The sequence below is a fragment of the Pollicipes pollicipes genome, unplaced genomic scaffold (genome assembly GCF_011947565.3).
Source record: "Pollicipes pollicipes isolate AB1234 unplaced genomic scaffold, Ppol_2.1 Scaffold_6686;HRSCAF=7923_pilon_pilon_pilon, whole genome shotgun sequence".
NCBI lineage: Eukaryota > Metazoa > Arthropoda > Thecostraca > Pollicipedomorpha > Pollicipedidae > Pollicipes > Pollicipes pollicipes.
In genome coordinates this window covers 27,527,783-27,536,282 of record NW_023596921.1, presented here as the reverse complement: position 1 = coordinate 27,536,282, position 8,500 = coordinate 27,527,783, and positions in this window count along the sequence as shown.

Sequence of the window (8,500 nt, the reverse complement as noted above, 5' to 3'; positions counted from 1 at the left end):
CACGGAATCTGTTTTTCAGCGGCAGCGCCCGGTCTGGGAGGGGAGGGGGAGAGGTGCATACGTCGTTGTCCAGTCGATACAAATCGGACCTCATATTGAATTATGAATGAATGACGTTCAAAAATAGTCCATGAGCAACGGTGAAACGTGTCGCGATTCCCCAGCGATGCAGCCTTGTTAGGAGGTTGACTGTTTCTTTAATGTACGGGGTCGGGTCGATGCGTTCTTTTATTATCCGGAGGAAGCCACGTGCTCGTCGCGTAGCGTTGTAGTTCAAGTCGTTTCCAAGTTAACAGTTCATGATAACAGCTGCCGCAGTAAATCACCGAATGAAACCCGGATTGCACCGCGCGCATGCGCGAGAGATAGTCCCAGTAGTCTCATTACTATAACGCACACAGCTACTTTTTGGGGGCAACGGGGTTGCGGGAAAGCAGACGCATTGGATCGTAATATGTCTACCTCATGTCTTGCACAATCGAACAGCGCGCTTTTGTATTCGTCGTCACATTGTACTGCCTGCGATTTATTTCCGTGCTTGTCTGTTGCATTCGTAGCCTCAGACGTAGAGGTAACTATCACATTGTGAAGTGGTCGCAGAAAGATGCAGGTTCGTAGGACTTCTGATAATGTCGTACGCATAGGTGTAGGAACGTTTCAAAAAGTGGGGGGGGGGGGCAAGCTCACGGTGTCATACAGGAACTTTTTCTGGAAAGCGAGCCCCATGACCGGGGAGGTGGAGGGGGGGGGGGGGGGGTGGAGGTTGTTATCGCCCTTCATTCAAATGTCATGGCTGCTGCGTTAGATATGCATCTAGAGCTGTTTATCACTGGTGCACAATCTTGCCTATTCGACTCATCTGTCATTTGGCAAATAAGGCTATCCAGCTTCCATAGATTATTCTTCCATTTTAACATTGTCTTTCCTGGGGGGGGGGGGGGTGAAATTCCACGAGCGCGTAGGTATTGTGGGTCATTAAAGAGGCATCTGCCTCCACAGTGTAGATGCCTAAATATGGCCCGGATGTAGGCTGGTGAGAATTTTGAAAGTGGATCGATGGTTCACAGTGCGACAGATTTTTCATGCGCCTTCATTTCGCTGGTTGCTTTTCAAGAGATAAGACTTGTCGCACCATTTTAGGCGGAAACAAATTCGGGAGCTTTAAACTGCTAGAAACAATGTGATAATAGCCATAAAACTGGAAATCCTCTTCTAAGAATCAAGCCACAAAATAAGGTCCATCTGTCACATGTTCCTAATCTGGGCCCTGCTCCTGTCCGCGGTGGGTGACCACTGCCCTGGCCCGAATGCCTCCCGCATGACTGACTGCCAACTGATCGTATGGCTGCGCTGCTGCATACGTTTGGACCAGTGTTACTGCTACATGGTGCATCAAATGCGTGTTGGACGCCTGCAACAGCATCTGTTTCCGAATTATCTTCCCTCACGCCACACCATCGCAGAAAAATAGCGTCCGGGGAGCTGTCTGTTTTATGTATGAATTGGCCCAACGGACACTTCATTGCACATCATGTAACGTATGCGACTTGATTTGCTTTTGTGTGTAGGCAGGGGCGTAGCCAGAGCCTTCCCAAGAGGGAACATAAGGTTGACAAAAGCCCAACTTGTGGTGATCCCGCCCCCCCCCCAAAAAAAAATCCCTGGATCTAGCTTACTTGTTAACAAGTGACATTTTTTTTCGTTTTATTGTTATTTTTACCTTGTAACCAGAACAGAAACCAGGAGCCACCGTGGGCTCAATTCTGTTTGCATTTTGAGGTCAACAAACTGCAGATATCAGACGTTGAACCACTGCATGGAAGAAATCACAGGCGCTATTGATTTACAATGGTTAGTTAGTTGACTCTTTCTAAACCGAGAGAATTCAGAAGCTTTGTCATTTTTTATCTGGGTTCTACAGACATTGAGGACATCGCGAAGGTAGATTGTAGATCGATATGTTTGATCCCAATCTGAAGATGAAAATCTGATTGCAGATCGAGTGGTCAACAATGTGTATTAACATGGTCAAGCCATGTTTGTCTGAAAATGTTCACCATTCAGTCAGAGTCGATAAGCGATGCAATTTATACAACGTATTTTTTTTAGCATGCGCGCTCGCAAACCGTAGCAACAAAAACCTCGACGCCAGGCGTTGCAGTCTCCGTGGTCCGCGGAGCGTTAGCCCAACAGTTAATATTTAGCCGTGGCCCACCGGTAGACGAAAATGATAACGCTTCTGACAAGATTACATTTAAACACTTTAATCAACTAGTGAGACAAGTTATGTGACGTAATTTTGAGCATGCGCACTCGAAAATTTTAGAAACACGAGCCCCGACCCCAGGCGTTGCAGTCTCCGTAGGCTGCGCAGCGTCGGTCTAGCAGCAGATATCAAGCTGTGGTCAACGGGTGGACGAAACGGTGGACGCTTCTGGTAAGGTATCCTTGGACGCGTCATGACATCAGATCTTGTATTTAGAAGGCAGCCTGAGCGCATATTTCACGTGTGCAGTTCTTAGACTGATGAAAAGAACGGATTGGCCCCTAAAGCACCGCGAAGTGGGGCTGAAATGTTGTGGTTGAGCTGGAAAAGTGAAGGTAAAATCTCTCTTTTCGTGTTTTCGCAGCTATTTATCTGTCCGGAAGGCAGATTAATACGGCGCCCGCTGTCTGGTGCCACTTGCAGCGGCCGAAACTTTTTGGTTTTACGGAAGTTGCAACCCAGACCATCCTTGTCTTTGCTCTCGAGGTTGTGGGCGGGAATGTTCAAGCCTTTTGATGTAATTCGCTTCAATAATACATTCTGACAAATGAACGCTTTCAGGCAAACATGGCATGGCCTTGCTGTTTTTTTTTCAAATTCATTTCGACTGTTCGAAATATACAGCAGTAATGAGGTCCATACAGTACGTAACTATAATGAGACCCCTTATTTCCTTCCGGGCAATGGGCCCCTGGAGAAAAGCACCAGGGGCACATTATTGTTCCCGGTCAAGGGCTGAAGGGCCATTCCGTCCCATCGCGAAGTGTCTTTTGACTGTCATTCTGGCGACACGGGGCGGGATATCCTGGTCGATCCGGAGGCCATTAGAAGGATATATCACATCACATTGTTCTCATCCCTGACACGGGAGGCCTTCCGACCCGCGCAGTTAGCCCCGGATCAGAACAGGAAACCTCATTGACGCAACAACATCCCTGATCACCGCAGGCAGTCCGATAGTTCCCACATAGACTACAGTTCCTTGTTTTTCTGCGTTCTTCAGAGATATTGAGTTCTCCTTGACTGTAGGTCGTAGATGAAATGGGGTTCCTAATTTGTATTAACATGGCTAACCCATGTTCGTCTTAAAATGCTTAAGATCCAGTCAGAGCTGATTACTGGGTACCTAATATGGTGTTGAACATGCGTGCTCGCAAATAATAGCAATAACAGCCTTGACGCCCGGCGTTGCAGTCTCCAGGCCGTGCGGTGCCGGCATTGCGGCTGTAACACTAAGCGATGGCTAAGTAGCAAATGAAAAAGATGAACCAGGCAAATTGGCAGGCATGTTAAATATAGTGCAAAATTAAGCCAAATGCAACCGTAATCTGAAAAATGGGGGGGGGACAGTTAACATTGCTGGCCCCCCACCTTGAAAAGTGGGGGGCCATGACCCCCTGCCCCCCCCCCCCATCCTGTTCCTACGCCCATGGTCGTACGGCAAGGCTACTAGAGAACGCCATGCAGACGTGACGTCACCATGGGACTAAAATTTGGTAGCCCGCAGTGTGGTTTTTGGTTGATAATACGAAAAGGTTGGGAGATACTAGTCACATAATTAGAAACGGTGTTTTTGTCATTGAACTGGACGGCAATCCGGTTCTGTACCTTTATTTTAATTTTGTATGAAAAGATATAATAATTTTGTATTTCTACTCTTCTAAAGATAAATCAATACAATGATCTGACTGCAAAAATAAATCCTACTAAACCACATTTTCTAGTTGCAGCACCCGCGTCATATTCGTCGAGGTTAACGCGCGTGAATATCCTTATTAAACGCTTTTGACAAAGGAAAGTTTAGATGCAAATAAATAAAGATAATTTGTAATATTTACATTAAATTAATTAATGGGCAGTGATTGTGCAGATATTTTTGCCCTGCAGTGCCCATATGGAGTGAAATGTGAAAATCAAGTAATGTGAGGGAGGCAGGTGCCAATAATTTCGCTGCTGATGTGGTATGATCTTACTAGGTGTTGGTTAACTTGCAAATCAATAATGTTGGCTGGGCTAGATAAAAACAGCGCGCAGAGAATAATGCGCCCACCACCCTAAAATATCCCAATTAGACTATTTCGGAGCTGAGATATGGGTCTCAGCTATTTGACTGGCAGAAATTGCAAGACTTGCCAGAAATCGGCCCATTTTACAAGAAAGTTATGCTATTTCGAACTGAAATGACACGCGCTGTATCTAATCCCCTGGGGTTCACCACTCACTAACCCCAGAAGAACAGGCTAACCTTGCATCCACCCTGACAACGCTCCCACGAAGGCTACAGGATGTGCATTCTAGCTTCTCAATGCGCGTCTCAGGGTGCTGCGAGCCCGTCTGGCCCGCTGTATCTCATTTCCATCATATGTTGTTATTTTTGTTGTTGTATGTTGTACTCTTTTACACAGACGGTTTCTAAGCACCTCCGGCTAGAGTTCTTCGGGATAAATCACTGCTGAATGGGTAACCCCATCTGTCTGTTGGGGGCAAGCTGAACGTGCATTTTAGCAATAATTTTGTAGCTCTGTTGCAAACCAACGCCATTTACCGGCTGAAAATGTTTCGTTGGCTGTGATAGGTCGAAAACAGTTAGGCTTTGGACATATGTATGCTTAAACCAGCCCGCAAAAAATAGCGTTCTCACGACGCCATAGCGCTGGCGCCATATGACTGAGTCTCATGATAACGTCACAGCATCACTACCCAGAATGCAGTAATGCGAAGCCTTACGGTTGCTGGGATTGACAGCCAACGCGTGGAGGCGCTGACAGAGTAATTACACGTGCTATTCGTTGTCTGAGGCTTTCGCTCTGGGTGACTTTGTAATATGAGACGCAGCGGATGGTAAGTTAACCGTTCTACCATGATCCGCGTGTGCTGGATCACGGTGGGCGTACGCCGAACGCGGGACTAGCCCGGTGAAGCCAGGCTCAGTCTGTTGCCTTCCTGAGCTGCAGGCCGAGCTGAACAAGGCCACTGAGCAGGTGGGGACCACCCGGAAGGCGACGAACTGAGCGGGCGCGAACTGGGTGGAAGAACCGGGAGCAGCTCTGCCCGGTCGCCTGCCCAGGCCCGGCCGCCTCCCGTCGAGCTGCCCGGGGATCATTAGCTTGAGCGAAGATGGCGGTAGGGCGCGGTTCTTGGCACGGCCGCTCGGTCTTACGGCACTCCAGACATTGGCAATATGTGCTTCATGAACGCGATACTGGAATGTCTGAGCAACACCCGTGCCCTGCATGATTACATCCAACGATATGAGTGCTGGGGTGACATCAACACGACCCCCTCCGTTATGGAAAGCGCCGTCATCAGAGTAGTTGCCACACGAATGCGAGGCCTAGGAAGAGCTCAGATGAGGCTGACCGGGCGCTGATCCCCATTGAAGGCACAACTCCAGCGTTCTGCGGCCCGATTCATGGGCTTTCGGAAACAGGACGCGCAAGAGCTCCTCAGGTGCCTGCTGGAGGGTTTGCACAAGGACGTGAACCACGTCAACAACCGACCCAAAACAAACAACCAGCCACAACCACGACAGCCTCAGTGCTCACCAGAAACCGCTGGAGGCCTGGAGGCGTTTCATGTTTCTGAAGAACTGGAAATTTCTTTGACCCATTTGGCGGACAGCTCAAGTCCATTCTGCAGTGAACGGTGTATGGCCACGCGTCCATGATGTTTGACCCTTTCTGGGACCGGGGCAGGCCATTCGTATCCATGACAGGCCAGGCACGACTGCAGGACTGCTCTGGCCTTTTTACCAAGGACTAGGTGCTTGACAGAGAACATTCGACGTACTCCATGTGCCAGGAGCGTCAAAAGTGCTCCAAGAACTTCGTGATTCAGGGGTTCTCACGCATCCTCGTAGTTCACCTAAAGTAGTTTTTGCTACAGCGAGATCAGGACAGAAACAAGCTCAAATTACACGGTGGACTTTGCTGGTGGTCTGGACCTGTCGCCATACCCTGCCGTACCGGGAGACTGGAAGTACAGCCCGTACGGCGTGATACGCCATTCTGGTCTGACGTACCCGAGCTGCGCCACGGCCCGCCGTAAACACTCGTATTCGGACTCTGGTATAAGTACGACGACTCCAGAGTCCAGCCCATCCGCATGCACCGCACTAACAGCTGCGGAGCGCACATGTTGTTTTTCGAGCCCGTCAGCCACTGACCTGTTGCCGACCTGAACGCCGGTGCTCGATGTAGTTCGAGAGGACCGCCCCACCTCTAGTTCCACCGGCTAATCGGCTGTGGAATGTTCAATTTTTCCCATAATAGTAAATTCCCATATAAGCGCCCAATTTAAAAATAAAAACTACTTCGGCTAACAAAAACTGCTCTACACGTTGTATTGCATCATATGTTTGAGAGTCTCTCCGCTCTCCTTTCGTCAGTACGCTTTTATGGAGACCAAGTTGTTTTGAGAACTGGCATGGTATCCATTCGGATTGCTTCTCGGCGTGGCTGCGGGTACGAAACCAAACTGTTCGGGGTGAGTCGTGCGCACTGAGTGTGACGCACGGAGGGGTCCCAGGATCCAGCTAGGAGCCAGTGCTTTTCATGATCTTGACCAGTATTTTGCTGCAACATGTCCCATATGGGAAGATTGTAATGCAAGCAAACGATACCAAGTTCCTTAGTGACGAATGCTCAACAAGCGTGCAAGCTTAAAAACTCGTGTCGTAACTCCCTCAATGTAGCACCGGGGTCGTACACTCAGAACCCACCGAAAATCAATCCATTTAAAGGGAGCGTCCCACCTTTGAGGCATATTTCAAAAACATTCTCTCGTAAAACCTCAGGACTGGTTACGTCTTATGATCGCACTAGGTAGTGCTACTGTAGCACCGTCAATGCATGGTAAGGGCATCAAGCATATTTGTTTTCCCAAATTGCGCTGTCAACGCTTTGTAACAACACTACGCTCATTCCCTGCAGTAACAACCACCGTCGTCATGACAACCACCGTGCGCACCTGGCGCAAGTGAAAGAACGTTTGTGTTTTCCCCAGCGAGCAAAGGCCTGTTGCCGAGATGCGTATTGGTTGAAGTTTGAACCAGTGCGTCACATGGATCACGTGATGTTCTCATTCCCGAGGCCAAAGTGTGCCTCGAAAAGAACTTCTCAGGTAAACGCCTTGGGGAGAAATCAAAGTCATAGTACAAACATTTCGCGGAATTCACGAGATAGTACCTTCATTTTCGCGTACGCTTTTTTCTTCACAGAGTGTTTCAAGCTTTCGTGGCATTTACTACACAAACATTTTGACACTTAAGGTTGTTGCAAATAATACAGAACACACGTTGGAAAAAGTAGGGCATATGAAGTGCGTTACTTTCATAGTGATAAGGAGGAATTCAACTTACGTTTTTTTCCGCAGGGTCTGCCGCTTCAAATCAAAATTATGGGCTATTTAGAAGAACTCCGAGAAAACTTGTAGCATTAATCGAATCGTAAGCGACAGATGTAATAGTAAATGAAAAGTACAAACAAGTGTGATACTTGCTTAAAGACTGAACTTATCGTCTTAAAATCGCACGCCAGTACCTTGATATCAAACGCAAGTTTACCCTCACAGCCCGCCAAGGTCCTGGATACTGTCATCGACTCACACCTGGAGTGGAATGTACATAAAGCCTGTGTTGTTCAGCTGTGCTATTGCGCGTACTGTATTACCGTGTCGGGAAATTGTGTGTCAGCGCGGACAGCGCTTTCAGAAGACAGACGATCAACTTTGGCGTCCAAATTATGACTGGCCTTTACCGGCGCGACTACGTGATCCCATTGTTGCGGTGGGAGCTAGTCCCCATTGATCCTATTGTTGCGGTGGGAGCTAGTCCCCATTGATCCCATTGTTGCGGTGGGAGGTAGTTCCCATTGATCCCATTGTTGCGGTGGGAGCTAGTTCCCATTGATCCCATTGTTGCGGTGGGAGCTAGTTCCCATTGATCCCACTGCTGTGGCGCGAGCTAGGGAGATCTGAATTTGATGAACTGCTCACCGATTGTGATGTTGTCACCATGCGGTATTTCATCACTGACCCCTCTACGTCTGAACTGTTGAGCGAGCGACTGCCTCGGCGCCCTGACGTGTCCGCCCGCAGCACACGTGCTACAAAGTATGGCCAGATGCCGCTTCCCAAAGCACAAACATAATGCTCCCGCCGTAGTCTTTTTTTCTAGCGAGTCAAAAACCCTTCAAAAGGCTTGTCATCGCAAGTAAGACAGAAGACTGGCCCGCC